Source organism: Apostichopus japonicus, chromosome 23, assembly GCF_037975245.1.
Source record: "Apostichopus japonicus isolate 1M-3 chromosome 23, ASM3797524v1, whole genome shotgun sequence".
Lineage (NCBI taxonomy): Eukaryota > Metazoa > Echinodermata > Holothuroidea > Aspidochirotida > Stichopodidae > Apostichopus > Apostichopus japonicus.
In genome coordinates this window covers 718,541-733,248 of record NC_092583.1, presented here as the reverse complement: position 1 = coordinate 733,248, position 14,708 = coordinate 718,541, and the positions used below count along the sequence as shown (strand labels likewise).

Below are 14,708 nucleotides of genomic sequence, written 5' to 3'. Positions count from 1 at the left end.
CTTTACTTATAACTTAAATTAGAGAAGAAAAACTCATTTATTTCCTCTTCTGATTCATTCTTTAATATTCATATAATAACCTTCAAATTTTGTCAAATTCTACAGAGGACATTAATCAACTTCGACACAATGACAGCAAGTTACAAGGTTGTAGAGGGTCAGTTTTTGAAAGTGGCCTTTCAGCCTTTCTTAAGTTGTGTGCGTAGATTGATGAAGTGTGAAAATACTTGCAATATCGAAATTGATCTAAAACAGCCTAGGCACCAAATGTGTTAAAAGTTTCGACTTTTGAAAATTAAGTTGCCACTAATGAGACAAAAATACAAACACTGGGATATTTCATTTGGGATGAATTGATGAGTTCGAAATGTATGATTTGCTCCCTTTATTTATACATGCACTTATTCATACCTTCATTCATTCGTTCATTCATTCATTCCCGTTCATTTTCCCGTTCATTTTCCCGTTCATTCATTTTACCAGTCCTTCATGCATCAATTTATTTATTTATTCATTCACTTATTCTTTCTTTCATTCATTCATTCATTTATTCATCCATCCATCCATCCATCCATCCATCCATCCATCCATCCATCCATCCATCCATCCATCCATCCATCCATCCATCCATCCATCCATCCATCCATCCATCCATCCATCCATCCATCCATCCATCCATCCATCCATCCATCCATCCATCCATCCATCCATCCATCCATCCATCCATCCATCCATCCATCCATCCATCCATCCATCCATTCATTCATTCATTCATTCATACATTCATTATTATGTTCATTCATTCCACCAGTAATTCATACATCCATCCATTCATTCATCATTCATTCTTCCGTTCATTCATTCATTCCTCCAGTCATTCATTCATTCATCCATCAATTTATTAATTCATTCATTCATTCGTTCGTGCGTTCTGTCTTTTCGTCATGTAGTCACTATACTAAACCTAACGTTTCTTATGGTTTATGGTTTATAGTTATATTCATATTTTATTGTTGATCATAAACTAATAGTTTTCGTTATAATTGACAAAGACAAGAACTCTTTAAATGATCCAATTAATGAAAATATTAACAAGAAATTATACCAAATTTGCAATATAAAATCTTGCTATTTATTAAGATAGTACCTTGAGATATATTAACTCCACAGTTTTCTTTACCAATTCTTCAAAGTGGATTGTTTGAAGTAAACCTATCAGAGGAAAACTGTATAGAAGAATCATGAATCGTAAAATTGAGAACTTTATTTTCAATTTGAACAGCTGTCTTAAATGCATCTATATAATGTAACTATGAAATCATCTTTAAAAAATCCAACAGTTTCTACAGCCTGCAATATATTTGAAAATGAAAACATCGCGAAAAAAACAGTAAACCGTGAAATAACATGAAGATCAAATTGATAAACACTTGTGTAATATTAGACTTGTCTTAAGTCGTCTGTTCGCCAATAGTAGACAAAATTACGACTTTGTTTAGTAAAAACGTCTTTTCTCATTGTATTTAAAGCCATTGAAAAAGGTCACATCAGGCCCTCGCGTCTCATGTTTAACTAAATTATTAAATCCCTTTCACCTACTTTTTATTGTACTTCTCTCAGATACCTTTTCCCTTTTGCCAGTTCGTTAACATTTAAGATTTTTATTGATTTCGTCCCCAAGAAACATGTAATCTCATAAATCATTCAACCATGTTTAACTTTGCCAGAGGTTGGTTGGTTCTAAATCATTTTTATGTCTCCGTTCATTTAAAAAACGATTCTGCTCTCTTTTCACTCAACGAAGTCAAGTCTTAAACTCTCATAGAGCACTTTTTAATTTTCAAATCCAATATCTTCTCACTTAATCACCAAAGAAAACAAATTTCATTTAGGATCTTCTACGGAAACCAATCTTTTGATGTGACGGATTTATGATTACATAATAGATATATGCGTTTTTCCAGGGAACAGCTTCCCGGTTTTACGTACAAAAATATATCGTAAATTTTCTGTTTAATACATCCAGGTAGCTAGTATTTATATATATATATATATATATATATAGATAGATATAGATATATAAAGCACACATTACATTGACGAGATGTGATGACGTCATGATACACGTCACAAATAATGCAATAGTACACTGTATCGATCCTTGAGACCAGTTGATAACACCTATGGCTTTCGCCCTTCAACAACGCTTCTCCACTTAGCCTAATGCTCAAATCTATTTTTGCTGTTATTAGTACAGGTGACAAAATCGAATCACCTTGTTGTTTTGAATTACAGCTTTTAGCTCTATATGTCTATGTGACGTTACATTATTTAATAAGTTAAAGGAACATATTGACTTCCTCTTTATTTGAATAAAATATTTAAAAAATGCGCCAATATGTCGTGATTTATGCAGAATGTTCACAAACGTACAAAATATTCCAATATATTGTCTATGTCATTCGGAATTTTCCACCAACTTTCCGAATGGTTAGTTTGAACGAGAGCGTCGAGTAAACTGCAATGACTAAGCTGCAATGATAGGGCATACCTAAATAACTTGTATAGATATACGGTATAATAGAGTATTCATCTACTACAGATGTAGGCCCATTAAATACTGTGAGCAGAATATACAGCTAAGCTAATAAACAAAGTGACTTCTTTTGCTTTGTTTTTACGGTGGTATAAGTATTGTTTGCTCATTTTACACTTCAGTACTATTTCATTTCGTACACGAGCGGCCTCATTCTTATCTATGTAGCGCACTTCTATTAATTAAAACTCTTTAAGTACCATCTAATCGTTGTTAATTTATGTCATGTTTCTGCCCACCATTGTATTCATTGTTTGTCTGTGAATGCATCAGTTATGTCCATTGTCTGTCTATTGTCTGTGTTGATGTACGTTACATTCATTGTTTGTGTATAAGATGTATTCATGCTTTTACCGCCCTCTTATCCTTTGTTTGCGTACATCCGTTGTATTCATTACGATTCTATTGTTTCCATTGTGTGTGTAGACATCAATTGTATCGTTTGTGTGTCCTTGCATTATCTATTGTCTGTGGCCACATCCGTTTATTTATGTTTGCAAATGAATGCATATCCATATATTGTCTGTTCTTTCCAACACGTTTCCTTTGTTTCAATTTGTTTGTCCTTGCCGTAATTATCGTGTATACATTTCTAACATTCATTGCTTCTGTATAAATGTGCATCCATATATTGTTTGCACATTTAATTCTTTGTTTGTGTTCAGCCGTTCAATTCTTGTTATTTCTTTGTTCCCTATTGTGTGTACATCAGTTGTCCATTGTTCTTTTGTTTGTGTGAATCCAATTCAATTGTTCACAATCTTTTCACAGCTGATTTGCCCTTTGTCTGTATATATTTATACGTTGATTGTCTGCTGTGCGTGTTTTTTTTTCCTTTGTATCGTCTTTACTATTGTTACTAACAATACTATATAATCACACATATAATTTATATAAATCTCTTTCAACTGTATGGAATTATCTCTTTCATTGACTTACCCTGTTTTGCATTAAAGAATTGGAAAGTATTTGTTTATATAGACACAGAAATCTGTGCCAACTAATTGCTGAATGAAATCAAACAGGATACGTTTAAACGATATTGACAGAGAGTAAGCATTGTTTTATCCAAATGTACAAATCGATAGTTCTTATATTATTCAAAAACTTACAAAATCTCCATGACGGGTACTTACATTATCGAGCTAATCAATTCCAATATTCCAATATTTGATTCCTTTAACCTAGTTCGAAGTCTGTTGTGAATTAAGGACTGCACAAGTAATATGCGACTTGCAGATGTTTCATTTGGAAGAATTAAACCACCATAAAAACGTCATACTCAAATATAAATAGTGACTAATATTACTGTCATAAACGTCTAAATATGACGGATCTTCACAAGTATTCGACATGAACAACAACGCTAGCTGTGAAAAATAAACAATTTAAATATGTAGAAGAATGCTACCTGGAAAATACACAAATATATGATATTGGTTGTATAGTTGTATATGTATTTTTTAGTACTTCATATTTGTGTGTTATGGTAATGTAGCTGTATACTGTGATATGTAAACTAAGTAGTATTGTATGCAACTATATATTAATAGTTCAATGAAGTTAAACATATAAAGTATACAGCAGTTTTAAATGTTTGTGAAGTGTCTATACAGTTATGAAAATTAGAAAAAAAGGAATTTATTTAGAAGCATCGCCAGCTTGACAAGTTGATAAACGTTAATTGTCATTAAAAGACGTCACAACGACGTCCGGTAAACAAATTTATCTGTGTATAGTTTCAGTACACAATATCAACGTTTATTATTGATCAATATTTCCACTTTCATTTCTGTTAATAATGAAGTTGGTAAATATGCCTATCAAATATACTTTTCTATCAATGATAAAGCAACAACTTAACCTACGTCGTACGGACTACCCACCTACGCCCACCTACCCACCTACCAGTTCCTCCTTATCTAACCTTCCGTTTATGTTTGAACTGACATGCTGAAAACTTGCCACATGTCATGCTGAAAACTTGCCACATGTCAGAGATTTTATAATGAGCTTATAACTAAAAAGAAAAAAATAGTTGTTAACAATATGATCGAAGTTGCAATATCATCAACAACAAAAAGGTGACTTAATATTTTAATCGTATAAATTGTCACTCAGGATAATATTCATCCAAATTACGAGATAATAAAAAAATTAATATCAGAACTTTTTCGATTGACTTATATCAGCAACTCTATCAATCTTCGATAATATATATGTAAACTATAGTTGTTTCCAGGTACGTGCATCTTGTGTATACTAACGCTGTCGTCAAAAAAAGATAATATATCACGCTTGACAAGATTTAATTTCTTTTCGACGAACATTATGAGAAGCAAAATGGGTAGACATGATAATCTTCTCCGTGCACATCAATCAAGAATTTGAAGACTTGATGACTGATTGAAAATGCTCCAACACATGTAGCGATGTCTCGTTTTTTAAGAGCTTAAAGTATGCGGCATGGTGTGTTTAACCATGTAAAAGTCTGCGGTTGTTGCAGCATCCCGAGAAAAAAGGAAGGAATGTTTAGTTCCTTCAGGCACCTCTTGTGGGCGGATTTTGGTCAAGTTTTGGTGCCATTCTATACTTAAGTCTGTTAACATGTTGAGTTCGTTTAAATGGAATAGACAAACAGCTTTCATAACGTCATAACGAAACTTTCAAACTGTATGAATTTTCCGGTCGGATATGTGACCAATGTTACTATGTAAAGTCTCCAGGCAATTCAACAGTTTAGAGCCGAATTAGTCAAATCAATAACGAACGTGACATTCACTAGGATGGGATAGCTGTTAAAGATGAGTGTCTTAGGGTAATCTACTGCTATCTTGCTTTTGAGTTATTCTTGGTAGGTTTGGTTCAATTGGTTACCAAGGGTTGCCTTAGGTAATAATGTGCATTGATTAGTTCTGTCCTCAATGAATTAGCGAATCTGGAATGAACACATCTTGATTTCATTTTTATATTTAATGATATGCTGGTTGGTTGAAAGGCTAGGCGGGGATTGAGAGGGATTTTATAGGGGACTTCGTCATTCATTACAAACGGATTGATTAAAAGTTAAACAGATATACTAACTTATCATCCTATCGCACTGAGTTGATTCTTACTAAGCTTTTATCAGACATCGGTCGTATAACAACCGGTGGAAGAGAGGAGGGGCTGAAGGGGGGGGGGGGGGGCTGGAGGCCAGGAAAGGATCGACATTATTCTTGCCATTCTCACCGTCAATGACGATGAGCGATTAAGAGAAAAGTATGATTACGACTAAACTTTTGTGCGAAGAGCTTACTGTGCCCACTTAATGACAATTGAAATACCCCTTAAAATCAATAGAACGTAAACAATACCCTGGATATGCAACATGTAAGCATGCTTGCTCCTAAAAGCCTAAAGTTAAGCTACAGGAGAGGAGAGAGGTTAAAGGGCAAAGTTCATCTCAGGTTATTCTGAAACTAATTGCATGAATATGCATATATAACATTTACAATTCCTTTGTCGCACGTGCTTGCTTAGCCTATCCTCTCACTTCCTGCCGTGCAATCAGTCTCATCCACCTCATGCCATCAGTCTCAGCCACCCCACACCGAACCCCCTCCCCTCCTAGTCACGGGGAGTCACTAAATAACATTTTCTGACTTGTTTCGATTATGTTAATCATGCATTGCCTATAAGGGGTCAAATTTCTATATAAACCTTGTCTAAAACGCAACATCTTCTAAAGTTGATCCCATCTTTGCAATTGTTTTCTTTATGATGCAAATGTGTTCCTTTCTAATAAAAAGATATCATTTCATATTTGCTTGTAAATAATCAATTCATAATGTATGACATATACTGTATTTTATAATTATAAATATACTTGAATTATGTGATCGTCCACTTTATAAAATAACCTGAAATTCGAGGAAAGTACCACGATTCCGAGCCAGGCCACTTCCATCCATCTCACCCCCGCCCACAGTCCCCCTCCCCCTCCCACCCCCTGTCATCTCCAATTCTCACACAAACACTTGAATGAAGGATCGTAGCTTGTTTTATGAATATTTAAACGTCATCTTTACGTTATAAAATGTACTTCCCTATATCAGTTCGCGTAGCTTGTATAAATACATTCTTTCTTAGGCGCAAACGTCTTATTGAAACGGAGGGGGGGGGGTCCTTTTTCTGTGATTTACGCTGGTCACATTTCCCAATTCCCTAAAAATAATCCATAGGGGTTCTCAGACACATATTAAATTATCTCAGTAAATATTAATATGAAATACTAGTGTTTTGAACGCTCCGACTGAGTTATCACACAGGCAAATAACTGTCCATCTCGACACCGGTTTAGAAATAGGCAATGCAAAATTTCTTCGGAATAGAGTCGATAAATTTATCATTGAGGGAATAAATTATTCATTTTTCATATGCAAAACAACGTTTCTTTCCGACATCTTCACTTTTTCTTTTTGAATATATCTCGTCCCTATCTTCGAGTGTTTTGGTGGTGGTCACGTGACCTTATTGATATTAATATTGCAAAAATATCACACAGCTGTTTAAACAAAAAGATAATGAGAGGTTCTAATTTTGTCGCTGTTTTGAATTTTCCTTTTTCAGCAAAAATTCTCATGACGAAACCTGATGTATTTCAACGTATCCTAAGAGTTGACCTAAATGTCGCAAGTTTGAATTTCTAAAGAAGAGAGTCATATATTTAGTTTATTATTGCAAGAAATATAGTTTGTATCACTGTTATTGTGTATATGGTATGGTACTATAAATGACTTTCTATGATTAGTTTGTTTCTCTAGATTTACTGTATAATAGCAAGAAACATAGTTTGTATCATTGTTACTGTATATATGGTATGGTACTATATATGACTTTCTTTGATTAGTCTGATATCTCTAAATTTAGTTTATTATAGCAAGAAACATAGTTTGTTGTTTTTGTATACATTATATATATGACTTTTAATGATTAGTATCATATTCTCTAGATATAGTTAATAATAGCAAGAAACATAGTTTGTTTCATTGTTATTGTGTATATGGTATACGTTAATATATATGACTTTGTATGATTAGTCTTTTTCCTCTAGATGTTTCTATAATATCCTACATTGTAATTCAATGGAAAAGCTTTTTGAATTTAATGAAACACAATGAAACCCAATGATTATAATCTGTAAAATTCCAGTTGATCAGTTATGTATAAGAAATCTTCCGAATATCGGACGTAATTAATTGCGATATTATCAGGAAGTTTTGAAATTTCAATCGGTATACATCACTTGCTTACAAATTTTTTTTGTAGATTAGGAAGATTACGTCATAAAGAATAAGAGTTCAATCAACGATTGATGGAAATTTTCACACAGGTTTAAAATTCTGCATAATTCCGACTTAAAAGGCAAGATTCAAGATGGATTACAGATTACATGTGTAAACTATGAATATGTTACAATTTAATGAGTTGGCTTTAATATTTACAGTCATTGTATACTGTTGAATAACTTGATATGTTATGAGTTATTGTATTACTGTTAAATATAAGATACGCCATTACTGTACTTAGCGATGATGTTATTATATTATCGGGTATACCGCATTTATCATTAGCTGGTGATAATATATACAACTATCGCACTGTTAATCAACTGGACACAACATCTAGACATCTGTTACTGTTTATCAGGTATACTACTGCATTAATCATAAGCTGGTGATAATATATACTACTATCGCACTGTTAATCAGCTGGACACAATATCTACACTCATGTTACTGTTTATCGGGTATACTTCCGCATTTATCATTAGCTGGTGATAATATATACTCTTATCGCACTGTTAATCAGCTGGACAATATCTACACATATTTTACTGTTTATCAGGTATACTACTGTACTTAACATTAGCTGGTGATAATATATACAACCATCGCACTGTTAATCAGCTGGACACAACATCTACACATTTGTTGCTGTTTATCAGGTATACTACTGCATTCATAATTAGCTGGTGATAATATATACAACTATCGCACTGTTAATCAGCTGGACACAATATCTACACATATGTTACTGTTTATCAGGTATACTACTGCATTTATCATTAGCTGGTGATAATATATACAACCATCGCACCGTTAATCAGCTGGAAACAATATCTACACTTATGTTACTGTTTATCAGGTATACCGCATTTATCAATTTAGCTGCTGATAATATATACAACTATCGCACTGTTAATCAGCTGGACACAATATATACACATCTGTTACTGTTTATTAACTAAAAGTGTATGAAATCAAAGTGAGCTGGTGATTATATAAACGACTATTTCATCTTTTTTTCAATTTGGTTAATCTTAATATTTTTAATAATCGTACTGTTGATGAGCAAATTATACGTTTACAACTATGTTATTGTTTACAACTAAAATTTGCTATCGTTGCAACCTAGTATAATGCACTTAGTATTTCTGTAGTCAAAAGTCAAAGAATAAAATGAAAGAGGCCGTTCTTCCAAAACTTACCCGAAAGGCACTATAAATCTCAGATAGAATTTAATTGGTTGTTTAAACCGTTGATATTTTTTCCCAATTCTTCTCCTAACAGAATAGCTCTCAAGCTTTCTTCACGTTCACAAAACGTCACCTCCTCCCAAGCACGACTTAAAACTCACTCCTCCTTTTATTGTCTTCTTCTTTTTCTGTTTCTTCTTCTTCTTTTTTGGCGTATTCCGCACTCCACAACGAAGCCTGACAAAACTCTGAAGAAGTGCCTTACAATTAAAAGAACTTGTTTCGATAAGAGGTTTAAACCATTGTGTTAGATCAGTTCCGTAGCCTACCACGCAAATCGATACTATTGCCTTCCAGCGATCAAAACAATTGAAAAAATCCTAGCTTCTACAGTCGCTTGTGACCAGTAAACGTTTGATTCATTTCTGCCCGTTACAGTCAGCTTTATCTCGAGAGAGTCTCCGTGACTTCGCAAACCAATGGCATCGAACCACGTGACGCGGAAGTTTTATTGCGTCAATTTTTTGTAGCACGATTTGAGTCGTAGATGAAGGTATGAATGAAGTAATCAATAACAGTGTAGTAGATATGTAAAGTAAAAGCAATTACTGGATTTAACAAAGAGAAGGGGAAAGTGATACGTAGAAAACATTAGCGTACAGGTATAAGGGGGTGGACACTATTCCGCTCGTTAAACGTTGCACTGTTAAGTTAAAATATTCTGTATTTTTTTCTTAATTCCCCATAACAGGATTCATGCAACTGAGTGAAACACTGAACCCTGCTTTAAAGGAGCTTAGGATATGTTCTTATTTGATATGGTCAATACTGTGTATTCTCCATAGCATGATTCTTGAAGCTGTATGAAACCCTAAATCCTGCTTTAAATGAGCTTAAGATATGTTGATATGCATTCCTCTCAGCATAATTGCCAATGTTAATGTTACATGTTACATTGCTATATGCTATACGTTATATTTGTATATGTTATATGTTATATCGTTATATGTTACATCGTTATATCGTTATATTTTTATATCGATATGTGTTATATGTTATATGGTATATTTTATGTTATATGTATATGTTATATGTTATCTTTTCCTCCTAATGAACAGATGGACATTGCAGATTTAGCTTTAAAAATTTAAACTAAGCACTGCTACTTAATAACATATTCCAGGTTCATATTGACGTCATAAACTGCGTAATATCATGATAAAGAATATCTTATACAAAAGTATTAGAGATGAACAACTTACTAACAATTGACTTATTTATATATATTCCATCACTTTTCAGCTAAATATTCTTTTATGGGTGACATATTTTTATTCCATGAATAAAAATTAGGGCCATGATATCTAAATTGTTAATTCATTTGAATAAAAGCAATCTCCCTGATTCGTTGTGACTTGATGACGTTATTAATCTGAATGGCACCTCTTCGCTTTCTCATTTTCTTTTTTAAATTCCCATCATACCATTCAATGATTTCCTTTCAGTATAATGGAGATAGTTTACCGTATTACACTTGTTGAGAGAACAAGTATTTCTGTAAACTGTTAAAGGAAATAAACATTTAAATGATAATAACCGTTTATGGTCAATAAAACCACAAGAGAATTACTATACGCTCTTTATGGTAATGCAAACAAACCGGAAGCTATATTAACGTTGAAAATGAAGCTTAGTATTACAAGTTCATAGTACACCTGAAAACTAAATAGTTTGAGACGAGCTTAATTTATTGATGGAGTATAAAAAATGTCAAATGGCTATTACTTTTCCAGGTGTGAACAGAGGGGAGAAAATGATCACTTGGTTGGAAAATACACGTCTTGGAAATTAAGGTGATCAAAGTCAAAGTAAGATTTTGAGAAATATAGGAAGCCAACGCTTCTGTTGAATTTACGACCGTGTAGGCTTCTGGTTATGCTAACATTGGTTATTGGGTTTTATTAATAATCAGCAGTTATTTTTACGACGCTTAAGCGACCAGTGGGAGAAACCAGCAAGTGCTCACCGGTTAAAACTAACACGTTGGGTGGCTTTAAAAACAACATTTTAACTCAAATTTGGAATCATTTCAATTTAGAAAAGTCATTTCAGATAGGAAAACCGTACATTGCTCTTGGATGAAAAACCCACCTTAAATTGACCCAAGCGGGTATCGAACCAGGAACCTCCCGATTGCTAAGCGTCATTGCTTCAAATGCCACCGCCTGTTACCACTCGGCCACAGCAATGTGGCTGTCAAAATACAGCCTCGACAGTTTGTACATAATTTAACCTTAAAATGCGTTTGCTACAACTGAAACTTGACTAATACAACAACAGAGAACTGTCTCTTTCCATAGTTCATATAGGAAGAAACTATAGTTCCTCAAAGAAACTATAGTTCCTCAAAGAAACTATAGTTCCTCAAAGAAACTATAGTTCCTCAAAGAAACTATAGTTCCTCAAAGAAACTATAGTTCCTCAAAGAAACTATAGTTCCTCAAAGAAACTATAGTTCCTCAAAGAAACTATAGTTCCTCAAAGAAACTATAGTTCCTCAAAGAAACTATAGTTCCTCAAAGAAACTATAGTTCCTCAAAGAAACTATAGTTCCTCAAAGAAACTATAGTTCCTCAAAGAAACTATAGTTCCTCAAAGAAACTCCTTGGTTAGATGTATATGCTGGTAGGACTAACACAGAGGACAAAGTATATAAATGATGGCCATCGCCACTTAGTGGGATGTTACTTGTTTATTTAAACTGAATTTTATCTACTACCTCTGATGTTTTGAGTTTGCCCATTTCTTTTAGAGGGTCAAGGAGCAGATTTTTTAAGGGTCAACCCGGCGGAACATTTGTCTCGCATTGGACATTTGGGATTCACTTTTTTGTTTAAATTTAAATTTAAGTTTACCTTGTAGCCCCGATGTTTAGGCAAGTCCAAATTTTGAAACCCTAGTGGTACACATCTGATGGGTTCTTTACAGCGGTTGATCTGTCTGTGATAAATGACCTCTTTCTAAGGTTGATCGTGTGCAAACTTTGGAAGGGCTTGCGACTGGTAAGGTACCTCTTATTTTTAAGTAAGATTTTGTTTTGAGGATGGGGGGGGGGGCTTTTAAGGTCAACAAGGGTCATACGCAATAGGTGATCCCCAACGGGAATGCATTTCTGTGCATTTCATGTTACTCGCTATGGTTTATGCTCCATTATTCTGGTACACTACTGGGTATAGTGATTACATACTCTGGAATCGATTACGTAAACGAGGAATGATTACGTAATCTTGGCAAATCACGTGACTAGCAGAGAATGTTGTTTTATGCTCGACGGGTATATCATCGAGTCAGAAGAAACTCCAGTCTCAAAAAATAACAACAACAACGATAAAGACACAGTAAACAATATGATATGTAGACCTATGTGACGTCACAATTTATTACGCAATTTCCTCATCCCGAAAACAATCGATAAATTTTCGTTGTTGTTGCTGTTTTTAATGCATGAATGTTAAGGAACTAGAGGATCGAATAAATTTGTTGAAAAGAAAAGAAAAAACAGGAAATAAAGAATGAAAGAATTATCCACTCATCGCCCTCATTTGAATCAAATTACTTTTTTTTAAATCCTGAATTAAATATATTGACATTTCATCCATATCCATTTTCCTAATTTGAAACATGTTTCGCGTTTATGACAGGATCTTTCTTCGATTTAATAAATTAACCTTTTTTTCCTTCCGCCATTTGTCATTTCTCAAAACGAGTCGATTTATTTAGGCTAAATGAAGGACTCTTTAACCCGAAGTTACAAACATCTTGGCCACGAATTGCCCGCAGCTCTTTACAAGAACCGGCATTAACAATATTGAGTACAGAATAAATCTCACATGGACTCTTTTCAAGATTTATCTGAGTCAAAAAGAAAATATAAAAAAAACCACTTTTATAAAGACTTTCAATAAGATTTTTCCCTAGATCGTTTTTGAAGGAGTAGTTTTCACTTTGGGTGACATTCTCTAATGTGTTTGTACTCTCATGCTTCGACAATCAACTGACATATCATCGTAAATACGAGACATGACCGATGCAGGCACGAAGCTAAGACAAAGTCAATTCAGGCTATTATTCTAACATTTACCACGTATAGATTTGTCAGTGCAGCTCCGATCATATTATCAGGTATAGTATTTATGCATTACCAGTACCCTTGGTCCCTCAAGTTTTTAAGCTTTCAGGCTCCTGAGTTGTACATACTTCATTTCTCACGTATATGCGTATCCCAAGGTTATCTTCTGCGTTCGAGCCGTCTCTTACTGGCTCATTGTCTATCCTTCGTGTAAAACTCATTTCGAATTAAATCGAAGAAGATTAAGTTGCGCCCACATTTCACTTTATAATCAAGTCTTCGGGAAGACAGACGTCATTTTCTTGATTAATCGTTAGCATCCTGTCCAGTAGGCGTATAGAAGTGGGTGGTGAGTGCGAGGGAAGGGAGAGGGGGGCTAGGGGATGGTCAAGGAATGGGGAAGAAAAATGAGACATTGGGTGATCTTATTGGGAACATTTGCTCTTATGTCAGTAAAATGAGGTTAAACCGTCGGTGTCGCATAAAAGACAAAAGAGGAAACAAATCCCCGTCTTTACAAAGTTCCTTGTACGTCGACTTCTGGAATGTTAATTAATTATCGAATATCGTCGTACAATAGACAAATGCTTGGAGTTATAAACAGATAATATAAGATGTATTTCAAGTAATTTACAAAATTAAGTAAGGTAAAGTAATAAATTTTGATTTGAAGGGAAGCTGCCTGCTAATCACAGTCAGCTGAGCTTCAAGGTACATGTTTATCTATGTATTCAAAAACTTCACCGTTCATTGTAAAATGTTGCCATTCATTGTTTATCAGTGTTATTGATTGATACACATTGTAATTAATTGTGTATCCATTGATACTCATTGTAATTCATTGATATTCCTTGGTACTCCTTGTAATTCATTTCTATTCATTGTTACTCATTGCAATTCATTCTTATGCATTGTAATTCATTGTTTATCCATAGATACTCATTGTAATTAATTGTGTATCCATTGATACTCCTTGTAATTCATTGATATTCCTTGGTACTCCTTGTAATTCATTTCTATCCATTGTTACTCATTGCAATTCATTCTTATGCATTGTAATTCATTGTTATACATTGTTATTCATTGTTACTCATTCATTGGTATGCATTGTAATTCGTTGGTGCTCATTGTACTTCATTGTTATTCATTGATACTCATTGTATTTCATTGACATGCATTGTTGTTCGTTGGTACTCATTGTAATTTATTGGTATTCATTGATACTCATTGTAATTCTTTGCTATGCATTGTCATTCGTTTGTACTCATTGCAATTCGTTCCTATGTATTGTATTGTGACGCATTGTAATGCATTGCTACTCATTGTAATTCATTGTTACGCATTGTTATTCATTGCTACTCATTGTAATTCATTGTTACGCATTGTTATTCGTTGGTATTCATTGCAATTCGTTCCTTTGCATTGTAATTCATTCTCATTGTTATTCATTGAACTTCTGTTTT

The 14,708-nt window shown here is 33.9% G+C and overlaps 1 protein-coding gene across 1 annotated transcript in view; it reads right to left on the bottom strand.

Annotated features, from left to right (window-relative positions):
• Window positions 1-9,549, bottom strand: part of LOC139964661 (uncharacterized) — a 29,232-nt gene extending 19,683 nt beyond the window's left edge. Inside the window, exon 1 of the mRNA XM_071966451.1 lies at window positions 9,129-9,549. The gene's annotated coding sequence lies outside the window, so the exon portion shown is untranslated. The remainder of the gene's footprint in view (window positions 1-9,128) is intronic.
• Window positions 9,550-14,708: the final 5,159 nt, after the last annotated feature.